General features: G+C 37.7%; 1 pseudogene; it reads left to right on the forward strand.

Annotated features, from left to right (window-relative positions):
• Positions 1-8786: 8786 nt before the first annotated feature.
• LOC112928965 (developmentally-regulated GTP-binding protein 1 pseudogene) lies at positions 8787-10084 on the forward strand (annotated as a pseudogene).
• Positions 10085-13981: the final 3897 nt, after the last annotated feature.

Genomic DNA, 13981 nt, shown 5'->3' on the forward strand with positions numbered 1-13981 from the left:
CCGATATAGGAGGCCAGTACACTGGACTGTAGAACCAGAGGGAGAATAACATGAGTGAAGTCTAGGTGGGAATGGGGGTGGGGGGAGAGACAGATTATAATAAGACTTTGTAGATGCTAAAAGAGTTTGAATTTTATTCTAAACAAAGATTTCACTTAAGGAGTTCAAACCGGAAAGTAACTCTGTCTAATGACATTTTTAAATGTAAAACATGCTTGACAAATAAGCAGGTGATAATGCTACTTGGTTAAGTAGATTTTATACTCAAACAGAGATAGTTTTGAGAATAAAAGGAGGCATTACTAATAATTACTCCATGACAACGGGTCTACGCCAGGACTGTCTCAAGTGTATCAGTTGGCTTTTAGGTACCACTTTTTAACGTACTACTCATTGGATTTAAACATCAACATTTATTCAACTCACAATTATATGAGTCATTTAGAAGCCTTTTTTTGTGGTCTGAGCCTGCTTGGAGGATTTCCTCTGGGCTCACAGGCAGATTGAAGAAGGCCTGTCTGAAGATGTCTAAATAATCTAAGATGGCCTTTGAATCACTATAGACTTCCATTACATAGATCTTCCTCACAAGGAAAAGGACATTTCAACAATTTGGCAAGTAGTTCAGGAATTTTTACAAATCATAAAGCAAAAATTAGCCAAATATATATTATTCCTAGGAATAATTTTATTTGAAAGTGATTTATATCTTGACTGATAGTAAATAATACAGATCATTTGAATACAGTCTACACTCAGACTTTTTGCTGATGAGGTTTTTTAAATGGTTAGTAAAGACAGATATATCATACATTTATATATTTTTTCTTTTTGCCTATTATTTATATTCTAACTGGGGATTTGTCTTTTTAAATTTCCACAGAAAATGCTTTAAGTTGTTCTATTAGATATATTCTAAAGAGACATCATTTCTAGGAAGTGGAATATTTCAATCTCTCTCATGTATCTTTATCTTCTCCTGAATTTCATACAGACTTTCTCTGCTCTTATTAATATGTAAGATTTTGGTTTAATTATATTATTAGGAACTGCTTAAGTACATCTTAGGTACAGTTAACAAATCAAATTTGGTTATTTTGTAGATACCATAAAATCCCCCTTTCAGTGCCACATGCTGGGTCCAGGTATTTGAATATATCTGGGTGAAAGCCAAGAGAAGAGGACCGTGCATTTTCTGAGAATATGCTTTTAATTACATAACTCACTCATCACCTCCTGTTTTCAAGACCAAAGGAAAACTATGTAAGGAGGTGATGGAAGCAAGACCATTTGGTCGAAATATCAAGTGTTTATAGAGACTTGTGCCTATGCTTTAGCAAAGTAAGGTAGGGTGACATTTAATTATAAATATAGACCATCAGTGCTAGCTAAACATGAGCGAGATGGGCAGTCCAGGGTTGAAGAGTCTCATGGTAGGAAAATCGCATGGGTATTAACAAAACTCATAAGAGTTTATTTTCTTCTTCCTTTCTTAATAAAAAAAAAATTCTTTCAAAAGCTCCATTTAAATTGGTTTCTCATAATTGCTCGTAGAGAAAGGAGAAAATATTATCTTTTTTCTTCAAACAACTTGATAAAATCTTGTATCTGCAGCTAACCAGAATTTTAAGGTGTATCATGAACTCCACTTAAAAGAAGTACATACGAAACAGATCTACCACACTCAGCCTATCTGGACAAAAAAAGCCTTATAGTTCACTTTGTGGGGCTGAGTGATTAAGATGAGCTGTCTACATTAATCAGATTAAATAAGAAATGGCCAAATATCTATTATGTGCTGCATGGAGACAAACACTAGCTTGAATTCAAGCTAGAAAGTTTTAATGAGGAGACTTAATTAAAACACACATCATCTTCAGAAATAGTCCTTAATTCTGAGAAAAATCACTGCCAAACTTAGCTCAGCTGTAGTAATTAGCAGAGACTGGGAATTCAGAGAGCTATCCCGTTATAAAAATGTATGCTAAGGAGTGACTTTCTAGAATATTGTCCGGAGCGTGTATTCTTGAGGCTCTGATCCTATGACTGAGACTCCTGTAGATTTTGGCAGGAACAAGACTTTAAGTGGTAACCCAGTAGACCCCTACCCATGAAATACAGAGATCTGATCTAAAAATCCTGACATCCAGGAACCTCAACACCAGAGACATGGACTCATTACATTCTTCAGTCAATTTTTTAATATCTCAATTTAATTGGAAGTACTCTTTCCAACTGAGCAGAATCTGTCTCTTTGAGATTTTCATGCACTTCTTAATATTTGCTCTCTAAAATTACCCAGATGAAGTTTAATCCCACTTTTCTATACCTGTATATGTCATTGTTTTATTCTTTTCTAACACAATAGGATTCCCTGATGTTTCTACTGTGCCTCGTAATCCTATTTCAGGTCTTACCACCATCAGGATCAGTTCCTTCTGGAAGAAAAGTGGTTGCTGTCCTTCTTAAACTGTGATACCACAAAGTCTAATCTACTCAGTGTGTCATATTTTTTAAAGATATTTATTTACTTATTTGAGAGAGAGATAGTGACAGAGATAGCATGAGTGAAAATAAGAGGGAGAAGCAGACTCCCTACTGTGCAGGGAGCAGGATGTGGGGCTGGATCTCAGGATCCTGAGATCATGACCTGAACCTGGGGCAGACACTTAACTGACTGAGCCACCCAGACGCCCCCATTCAGTGTGTCTTATAAGGACTTTTGCCTCTAGTGCTTCGGACTCTTGAGTTTTGTAATTGCTTCCTAATTTTCCATTAACATTTTGGCAGTTACAGCACATGTTGGCTGATTTTGAACTTGTAATCAATGAAAACTCCTGTCTTTTTCTTATGAACAACTTCTGAGCCAGGTTCCTCTATATTTTGTACTTTATCAGTTGATCAAATCCAAATTTGTTTCATCCTTATTGAACAAATGATCAATACCCACTTTAAGAAAAATTAGAAAATACAGCAAGCAAGATGAGCAAGAATAAAAATTAAGTATAAGTCATACCCTTTATTCCAAACATGTGAAGACAACTAGTATTTCCATTTTGGTAAATATTTTATCAACCTCTTTTTTTCTATGCATATATATGCTGGCTGTTGGATATTTCTGTGCATTTTTTTGTGCACACATACAAAACGTAATTATATATATTCTATGATCTTATGAAGTTTTTCCAAGTTGTAACTTTGTAAATGTCTTTAAAATTTTTAAGATAAATATTTATCCATCTATATTTCATTTGAAATGGCTTCACAATACTCTAGTTTCAGATGTAACAACATTGTACAAGGTACTATAGCCATGTAACAAACCACTTCAAAATGTAGTGACTTAAAACAATCTTTCTTTTGCTTACAAATCTAGAGTTTGGAAGAGCTCAACCAACTTGTCTCTGCTCTACTTAGAATCAGCTATAGTGGCTCAAAGGCTGGAGGCTGGTTTTATCTGAAATCTCACTCACTTACATGATTAAATACTGACTTTCCACTAGAACACTTACAAGTGACCTTGCCATGGAGTCTGGGCTTCCTCATGACATAGAAACAGAACAAACAAGGTTTCCAGGGACAAAAACTCGAAAAGAGACAGAGCCAGATGGGACGTCATATTGCCTTTAGACGTCACTTTCATCATCTTCTAGTCAATGAGAGATCCACAAAGTCCTAGCCAGGTTCAGGGGGAGGCAAAATAGACTCCATCTGTAAATGGGGGAAGGATAAGGTTAAGGAAGAGCGTGTGGGACTGGAAATATTTTTATGACGATTTTGGGAAATTACTTTTGCCACAGCCGTAATTCATTTAACCTACTTGATACTGTTTAGAATTCCCACCATTATAAAAAATGCTGCAGAGACATTTCTCAAATATACATTTGTGAGTATTTACATAATGATTTCCCTAGGATATATTCTGAGAACAGTGATTACTAGGTCAAAGTTTAGCCACATTTCTAAGGCTTTCGATAGATACTGGCAAATTGCCGTTCAGAAACAGAATGGCAGTTTAGACCCCAATCACCAGTCCATGAATGGAAAAGTCTATTTCCTAACTCCAACTTAAAGACTGGGTATTATCAGACTTTTTAATATTAGCCAGTGCTATGTTATTGTTATTTAAATTTGAATTCCTTCAATTATTAGTACATTTGAACATTTTATATGTCGACCAGTTATCTGTATTTCTTCTTAGAAACTGCTTTTTCTTGGCCTTTGATCACTTTTCTTTCAATCTCTCTCTTTGAAGTGTTTTAGAGAGTTTTCTGTATTGAGGACATTAAGCCTTGTCATATATACTGCACTGCTTTTCCAAGTTTGTTATTTGTCTGTTATACTCTAAAGTTCTTATGTTTTCCTGTATTCAAAAGAATATTCATTTCTAATAATGGTTTGAGGCCTTCTTCTTCAAGATATACATTACGTAAAAATTAACCTATATTTCCTTTGAATACTTTTTCTAAGATTTAATTTCCATAAACTTTTTTTAAGATTTTATTTATTTATTTGAGACAGAGAACACGTGCGAGAGCAAAAACAAGCAGGGAGAGGGGCAGAAGGAGAAGGAGAAACAGACTCCTCACTAAACACGGAGTCTAATATAGGGATCAATCCCAGGACCCTGAGATCACGACCTGAGCTGAAGGTAGATGCTTAGCTGATTGAACCACCCAGGTGCCCTTAGAAACTCTTTAATAAATCTGAAATTTGGGGCAGGAAAGAAATAGAAAATATTTTTTTCTAAATAATTTTCTTGAAAATCTTTTGTTTAATAATTCATTTTTTTCTATTGTTTAAGGTGTCACTTTTATCACAAACCAAATACTTAATATACTAGTTCTTGAGGTTTTGATTTTCTATAGGCTTCTGTTTATCTTTCTCTCACAACTTATTTGTCTATCAAGCTATTCCTCTGCTTCTTTCTCAATGTATTCTCATTACGCTGTTATAGACAGTGCTGCTTCATGGACAGTGATATGTGAACTTTCTTGTTTCTTAAAGCCATTTGTAAATCTCATAGAAGTTTTGGATTCTCTACCTTAAAAATATCTTCTCTACCTCGAAAACTTCTGTATCATAAAATTGTTTTCAATCAATTTCCTATAATTATCCATCCCTGAGATGTGTCAAGTATCATCCTTGCACATATCTTATGAATTTAACTCCTGAATATTTTATTATTTAGATTGTTACTGTGAATGAGCTTTATTTTCCATTTAATACTCTGTTATATTGGTTTGTTTATAACATACAGAAAAGCTGTTGATTTTTAAAAACAATTCTTTTTTGTCCAGCTACCTTTTTTAATTTTCAATTTGAAATTTAAATACTTTCTTTTTTTATGTTGTTTATTTATTCATGAGAGACACAGAGAGAGAGGCAGAGACATAGGCAGAGGGAGAAGCAGACTCCCTGCAGAGAGCCCCACGCAGGATTCGGTCCCAGGACCCCGGGATCATGCCCTGAGCTGAAGGCAGATGCTCAACCGCTGAGCCACCCAGACATCCTGATGAGCCACCCAAGCATCCCTAAATACTTTCATTTTGAATGAATAAGTCATGGGGATGAAAGCTGTAACATACAAGATGTAGTCAATGATATTGTAATAGTTTTGCACAGTGACAAATGGTAGCCACACTTGTGGTGAGCATAGCATAATGTGTCGAATTGTCAAATCACTATGTTGTACGCCTGAGGCTAATGCAACATTGTGTGTCAACTATGCTAAAATAAAATAATAAAATAAAATAAAATAAAATAAAATAAAAATAAATGTTTTCATTTTAAATCCTTAGTGTGTTCTATGTAGAAAAACAAACCATTTGCACTGAATATAGCATTGCCTTCTCTTTTCCAGTATTTAAATATGATATATATCATGTTAGAACATATGAAACATACATCCCGGTTAGGATATCTAAAACATTGCTAAACAATAATGGAGATAATATACTTTTACTTTTATCCATCTTTTAATGCATAAGTTATTTTGAATACTAGCCTTACCTGGCTACCTGTGCAAAATAAAAACTCTTGCTGTGTTCAATTTCCTTCTGTTTTTCTTTTTCTTTTTTTTTTTAAGATTTTATTTATTCATGAGAGACACACAGAGAGAGAGAGGCAGAGAAAGAAGCAGGCTCCATGCAGGGAGCCCAGTGCAGGACTCGATCCCAGAAGCTCAGGATCACACCCTGGGCCGAAGGCAGGGCTAAACCGCTGAGCCACCCAGGGATCCTCTCCTTCTGTTTTTCATAAGTTTTTGTTCTATTCCCAGTTTATTAGCCATAGATGTCTTTTTAAACTTTTTTATTGGGATATAATTCACTCACCATAACATTCACCCTTTTAAAGTGTGTATTTCATAGGTTTTAGTATATTCACAAAATTATGCAACCATTATCCTTAGCAAATTCCAAAACATTTCATCACTCCAAATAGAAACCATTCACTAGTAATCACTCCCCACTCCCCACTTCCCCCAGGCCTAGTAACCGTTCATCTACTTTCTGTCTCTGTGAATTTGTCTATTCTGGACATGTCATATAAATGCTTTCTAATCAGATTGAGTCCATTGTTTCCAACTCTTAGAGATATTTCTGAATTCTAATTCTACTCCAAGTTACATTAGCTATTAATTTTACACTGCTAGATGAATGTTGATTAGTATTATAAGTGTGCCTCTGTGTTCTAAGTCAGTAATAATATTCAAACAGGAAATGTGCAACTTCTAGGTAGGAATCTTCTGTTACATTGTTACAAAAAGCTTAAAGTTCTCAAGAATCATCTTGTCTGCATGTTTTTATTTCTCCTTCAAGCATGTTTTAAAAACCTGTTAAGTGATTAGCTAAGAACATGTTATGTTGTTTCTGGTATACCAGTGAAACCCTACCAAATCCTGAAATTAAGGGGCTTTTTTGGCAAAATTTATTCTAAATTACCACATAGTAACTCCTACTAATCAATACACCCTGTTCTTTATGTGAATAAACTGTCCCTTTCACAACAAAATTGAAACTTTTCTCTAGCACTTTTTTTAAGATTTCATTAATTTATTCATAAGAGACACAGAGAGAAGCAGAGAAATAAGGAGTCTCCCTCCAGGGAGCCCCATTCAGGACTTGATCCCAGGACCCTGGGATCATGACCTGAGCCAGAGGCAGATGCTCAACCACTGAGCCACCCAGGTGCCCCCTCTTCCCTGGTATTAATTACAAATCTAATAACCCACAATTTTCAGAATAACATCTTTTTAAAAAACCCAAATTGTTAGTTTTTCTCTACTCTAAATTCTGTAATCTTCCCTTTTTCCATAATATCTCAAAAATCACAGATAATGTGGCAATTGCTAATCATCACTTTAGTACCTGCTTTCTATACACTACAGTCTAGAGGAGAAAGAAGGGGACAGCAGTATAATTCACATCTCTCTGCCAAGTTGCTATCAATTCTTGTTTCAATTATTCAATTTCTCATTTCCCCCAAAAAAACTTTTGATTAATATAAATTATCATGAAAAATGAAGAGTCATGGACTCTGACAAGTATGGCATGGAGAAGGGCTCAAGGAGTGGTCCCATGGAGCGCTCAGAGTCTTCAGATCCTGTCCCCATAGAGCCCAGTGACCTGCCTCAGGGGAAGGGCTAGGTCTGGCCACCAGTCCAGGAAAGGGTGAGAGGGATGGAAGCTGATATGTTCTCCTAAGCTCCTCTCACCATCCAGTTACCCCCACCCCCACCCAACCCTCAGTGCTTTAGCTATATCCAGGCATCCAGAAAGCGCTGGCTTCCCACTAGGGTGAGGCTACAGCCACCCATCTGTTAGAATCAGCCTCTTCCTAATACACTTATTTACAAAAGAGGTAGATCTCCTCAACCCATCAGAGCTCTGGCCTCCTACAGATGTGTATATACACATGTGTATACCATAGAACTAAAACAAAAGTGGAGCCATATATGTTAAGGACAAAATTAAGTTGGCCAGTGCAGTTACATTAAACAAAAATAAAACAAACTTATCTTAGTTACAGAAACTTACAGCTCTTCTCAGAAATCTGCAAAGGACGCCAAGCCAATCCCCAAACACCAAGTCTGTTACACATCATCTTTGGATTTCCTGTTCCACTGACTAGGCTACCCTGATCCAAATAAAGAAGAAGACCACTAGGCAATCAGGTGAAAAAGCCAAATATATTCTGCATTTGCCTTATTAAAACCCTTTAGTCTGGGGGCACCCAGGTGGTTCAGTTGGTTGAGGAATAGATTCTTGGTTTTGGCTCAGGTCACGATCTCAGGGTCCTGGGATGGAGACAGCACTCATGCTCCCTGCTCCTCCAGGAGTCGGCTTGAGGATTCTCTCTCTCCCTCTGCCCCTGCCCCCACACGCTCATGCACCAGATCTGTCTCTCTCTCAAATAAATAAATCTTAAAACAACAACAACCCTTTAGTCTGTGAGCAACTCAGAACTCACAACTCCCATAGCCTTGAGTTTCCCAGTTTTCAGGTCAAAACTTTTGCAACAAACGTGTCTTTCTGTTTTGTTTTATTCAGTGTGCAGAGTTCAGCAATACAAACCTGTGTGCACAGAGGGGCCAGCATGAAGGTCCACAGTAAATGATGCATCCCCTTCCTTAATATAGAAATGAAACAACAACCTTAAAAAATGGGGAGTTGGCTGAGGGGAGCGGAGAGGAGAAGGCTCCACGCTGTGTCTCTGGGAACCTCCCACGTGGAACTCTCCCTAGACATAGGAAGTATCTCGTCTGTGTACTGCATTAGCACCAGATGGATGTGGTCAATCTGCGCCAGCTGTGTGACAGGAGACAATGTGGAGACCATGGAACCCCCAAGAGTATGCTACCAGGAACAGCATCTTCATCAGGATCACAGAGATCAAAGCTGAGATGGCTTAGCCTCAAGAAAAACAAGGCCACAATGTCCCACCTAAATCTGATTAAGGCTTGCCTTTCTAAGCTTTGCAGAGAACTCATTACTCCAAAAGGTGGTGGTCACCGGCTAGGAGAAGATTTTGATGTGACCAGGACATAGGGATGCTCAAATATATTGTGGATTTTCCATCTGTGGAGAAATCAACACTGCTCAGTAACCTGGTAGGGGTATATTTCAACAAGACAGCCTGAGTTCACTATCCCACCACAGATCCTGGTGTCATCAGATACAAAGGTGCCAGGATCCAGATTCTGGATCTCCCAGTTATCAATGAAGGTGCCAAGAATGGAAAAAAGTAAGGGAAGTCATTGCAGTGGCCTGAGCATATAACTTGATCCTGATTGTTCTGGATGTCCTGAAACCACTGGGACATAAGATAATTGAAAACAAGCTGGAAGACTTTAGCTTTCACTTGAACAGCAAACCCCTAACATTGGTTTTAAAAAGAAGGATAAGGGAGGCATCAATCTCACTATCACTTGCCTTCAGAGTGAGCTGAAGTATGCTGAAAGTATGAATAGCATTCTGGCTGAATATAAAATTAGTAATGCCGGTATGGCTCTGCACAGTGATGCCACAGTAGATGGCCTCACTGATGCGATGGAAGAAAACAGAGTTTATATCCTTTGTATCTATGTGTTAAATAAGATTGATCAGATCTCCACTGAAGAATTGGGTATCATATATAAGGTGCCTCACTGTCCATCCATCTCTGACCTGGAATATTGGTGATCTGTTGGAAAATATTTGGTACTAACAGAAACTAGTAAGGATTTACACCAAACCCAAAGCCAGTTGCCAGATTACACACCTCCAGTGGGGCCGCCTTACCCCAGGATCATGTGTAGCATTTCTATATGAATATTCCCAAAAACTTTATCAAAGAATGAAATATCTTTTGGTCTGGGGGTCTTTCTGTGAAACACAATTCTGAAAAAGTGGCTTAAGACCATACATTAGAGAAAGAGAATGTCATTTAGATTGTGAAAAATCGAAGCCTTTTCCTTTCCCCATCAATCAGGCGAAACACAGCAGCTTTCCATATGACCCAGCATTCTTATCCCAGGTCCCTTCTGGCTTTGGTACCTACCAGGTCAGGAATTACAGGGGGAAGATGGAGGGACCCACACTGAAACTTCATTTGTCCTATCTTAGTGTCACCTTGTATACTGAACTGAATAAAAACCTGGTAGAAGAGGGGAAGAGCCACATTGGGTAAGGATTTCACAAACATCTGCCTGGGGATTCATAATTAAGGTGGTCATAGGGTCATAAACATTTTTGAAATCTTGTTCAGGGCAGATATATGCAAATCTGAAATATGTAAACAAGGACACCTATACCTGAGGTGAGGTTAATGAATGTTTAATGAATTTGTGAGTGATATAAACTTTCAGTGATGGTGCTCACTCTAATTTAAATGCATATAGGATACATGAGTAACTACTTTATTTAAAGTTTTGCTTTTCATTATTTAATTAGTAGGAAGTAAAGATAAATCTAAATACATTTGATGACTCAAGCAAATGGCAAAATGCTATAACTACCAAAGGAGAAAAATTTTTGTGAAAGCTCAGAGAAGAGCAACTTTGTTGTTTTTAATATTCTTTACAGGAATATATTAAGATAAATATAAGTTTTATGGCAACCCAAATATTTCATGTTTGATTTATGAATATGATGGATAGGAAGTGTTACAAAACAGCAGGTAAATCTTTAAAATATTCAGTTCTAGGATGTGTTCATGACCTTCTGTTCTTTGTGCCACATAATGGATTGTTCACATAACAATGTGACATACAGCCTTAGGCACAGTGGATCAAATCATTGAACTGGGAGATAGAAGATTGTAATTCTCATTTTGGCTTTCATTACCTGAGTGACCCTAGCCAATTCATTCTTTCATGCAACAGAATTTTAGAAAACTTCTGCCATGTGCTACGATCTCTACCGTACAACAGCATATAGCAGTTAACAAAATGTCCCTGACTTCATAGAGCTTATAGTCCAGTCATTTAATGTCTATTCAAGTCAAGACACATAATTTCTTTAATCTCATATGTTCTCATTTATGAAATAAAAGAATTGGGCATTTACAATGTCCTGTCAAACGTTCCTGAGCTTTCTTTTTTTTTTTTTAGTGCTTTTATTTTTTTTAATTTATTTTTTATTGGTGTTCAATTTACCAACATACAGAATAACCCCCAGTGCCCGTCACCCATTCACTCCCACCCCCCGCCCTCCTCCCCTTCTACCACCCCTAGTTCGTTTCCCAGAGTTAGGAGTCTTTATGTTCTGTCTCCCTTTCTGATATTTCCCACACATTTCTTCTCCCTTCCCTTATATTTCCTTTCACTATTATTTATATTCCCCAAATGAATGAGAACATATAATGTTTGTCCTTCTCCGATTGACTTACTTCACTCAGCATAATACCCTCCAGTTCCATCCACATCGAAGCAAATGGTGGGTATTTGTCATTTCTAATGGCTGAGGAATATTCCATTGTATACATAGAGCACATCTTCTTTATCCATCATCTTTCGATGGACACCGAGGCTCCTTCCACAGTTTGACTATTGTGGACATTGCTGCTATAAACATCGGGGTGCAGGTGTACCGGCGTTTCATTGCATCTGTATCTTTGGGGTAAATCCCCAACAGTGCAATTGCTGGGTCGTAGGGCAAGTCTATTTTTAACTCTTTGAGGAACCTCCACACAGTTTTCCAGAGTGGCTGCACCAGTTCACATTCCCACCAACAGTGTAAGAGGGTTCCCTTTTCTCCGCATCCTCTCCAACATTTGTGGTTTCCTGCCTTGTTAATTTTCCCCATTCTCACTGGTGTGAGGTGGTATCTCATTGTGGTTTTGATTTGTATTTCCCTGATGGCAAGTGATGCAGAGCATTTTCTCATGTGCATGTTGGCCATGTCCATGTCTTCCTCTGTGAGATTTCTGTTCATGTCTTTTGCCCATTTCATGATTGGATTGTTTGTTTCTTTGCTGTTGAGTTTAAGAAGTTCTTTATAGATCTTGGATACTAGCCCTTTATCTGATATGTCGTTTGCAAATATCTTCTCCCATTCTGTAGGTTGTCTTTGAGTTTTGTTGACTGTATCCTTTGCTGTGCAAAAGCTTCTTATCTTGATGAAGTCCCAATAGTTCATTTTTGCTTTTGTTTATTTTGCCTTCGTGGATGTATCTTGCAAGAAGTTACTGTGGCTGAGTTCAAAAAGGGTGTTGTCTGTGTTCTCCTCTAGGATTTTGATGGAATCTAGTATCACATTTAGATCTTTCATCCATTTTGAGTTGATCTTTGTGTATGGTGTAAGAGAATGGTCCAGTTTCATTCTTCTGCATGTGGATGTCCAATTTTCCCAGCACCATTTATTGAAGAGACTGTCTTTCTTCCAATGGATAGTCTTTCCTCCTTTATCGAATATTAGTTGACCATAAAGTTCAGGGTCTACTTCTGGATTCTCTATTCTGTTCCATTGATCTATGTGTCTGTTTTTGTGCCAGTACCACACTGTCTTGATGACCACAGCTTTGTAGTACAACCTGAAGTCTGGCGTTGTGATGCTCCCAGTTATGGTTTTCTTTTTTAAAATTCCCCTGGCTATTCGGGGTCTTTTCTGATTCCACACAAATCTTAAAATATTTTGTTCTAACTCTCTGAAGAAAGTCCATGGTATTTTGATAGGGATTGCATTAAACGTGTAAATTGCCCTGGGTAACGTTGACATTTTCACAATATTAATTCTGCCAATCCATGAGCATGGAATATTTTTCCATTTCTTTGTGTCTTCCTCAATTTCTTTCAGAAGTGTTCTATAGTTTTTAGGGTATAGATCCTTTACCTCTTTGGTTAGGTTTATTCCTAGGTATCTTATGCTTTTGGGTGCAAATGTAAACGGGATTGACTCCTTAATTTCTCTTTCTTCAGTCTCATTGTTAGTGTATAGAAATGCCACTGATTTCTGGGCACTGATTTTGTATCCTGCCACGCTGCCAAATTGCTGTATGAGTTCTAGCAATCTTGGGGTGGAGACTTTTGGGTTTTCTATGTAGAGTATCATGTCATCGGCGAAGAGGGAGAGTTTGACTTCTTCTTTGCCAATTTGAATGCCTTTAATGTCTTTTTGCTGAGGCTAGGACTTCCAGTACTATGTATGCAAAAATTCTCAACAAGATACTAGCCAATAGGATCCAACAATACATTAAGAAAATTATTCACCATGACCAAGTAGGATTTATCCCCGGGACGCAAGGCTGGTTCAACACTTGTAAAACAATCAATGTGATTCATCATATCAGCAAGAGAAAAACCAAGAACCATATGATACTCTCATTAGATGCAGAGAAAGCATTTGACAAAATACAGCATCCATTTCTGATCAAAACTCTTCAGAGTGTAGGGATAGAGGGAACATTCCTCAACATCTTAAAAGCCATCTATGAAAAGCCCACAGCAAATATCATTCTCGATGGGGAAGCACTGGGAGCCTTCCCCCTAAGATCCAGAACAAGACAGGGATGTCCACTCTCACCACTGCTATTCAACATAGTACTGAGCTTTCATCAATAAAATAAATGCTTTCAGTCATGTTCTCTGTAATGATTGTTAAGTCATCCTGAGTTTCATAAACCTATGGGACCACTAGCAACTGTTCCTAGAGCCAGTTGGCATTTGTGTTACATGATATGTCAAGTGCTATCACAATACTTGCTGAACAGTGCAGGTGTGCATCCTATAGTAATGAGCTCTTTAAGTCCCGTTCCACAACTCAGAGCATTCCAACCAGTGTGAATGGCCTATGGGATCATGAGCAGATAGCAATTCCTGCCAACATTGAGTGGCCTGATAAGGTATGGTAGGCTACAGCACCTGGCTTGTGGTCTCCTAAAGCAAGCAGCCTTATCTATTGCCTTTCATGTTCTGTATACATACATTTTATGTATAAGAACATGGTCTTGATGTAAAAGAAATTGAGGGTTCCTGGGTGGCTCAGTTGGTTAAGTGTCTGCC

This window comes from Vulpes vulpes, chromosome 7 (genome assembly GCF_048418805.1).
Source record: "Vulpes vulpes isolate BD-2025 chromosome 7, VulVul3, whole genome shotgun sequence".
Lineage (NCBI taxonomy): Eukaryota > Metazoa > Chordata > Mammalia > Carnivora > Canidae > Vulpes > Vulpes vulpes.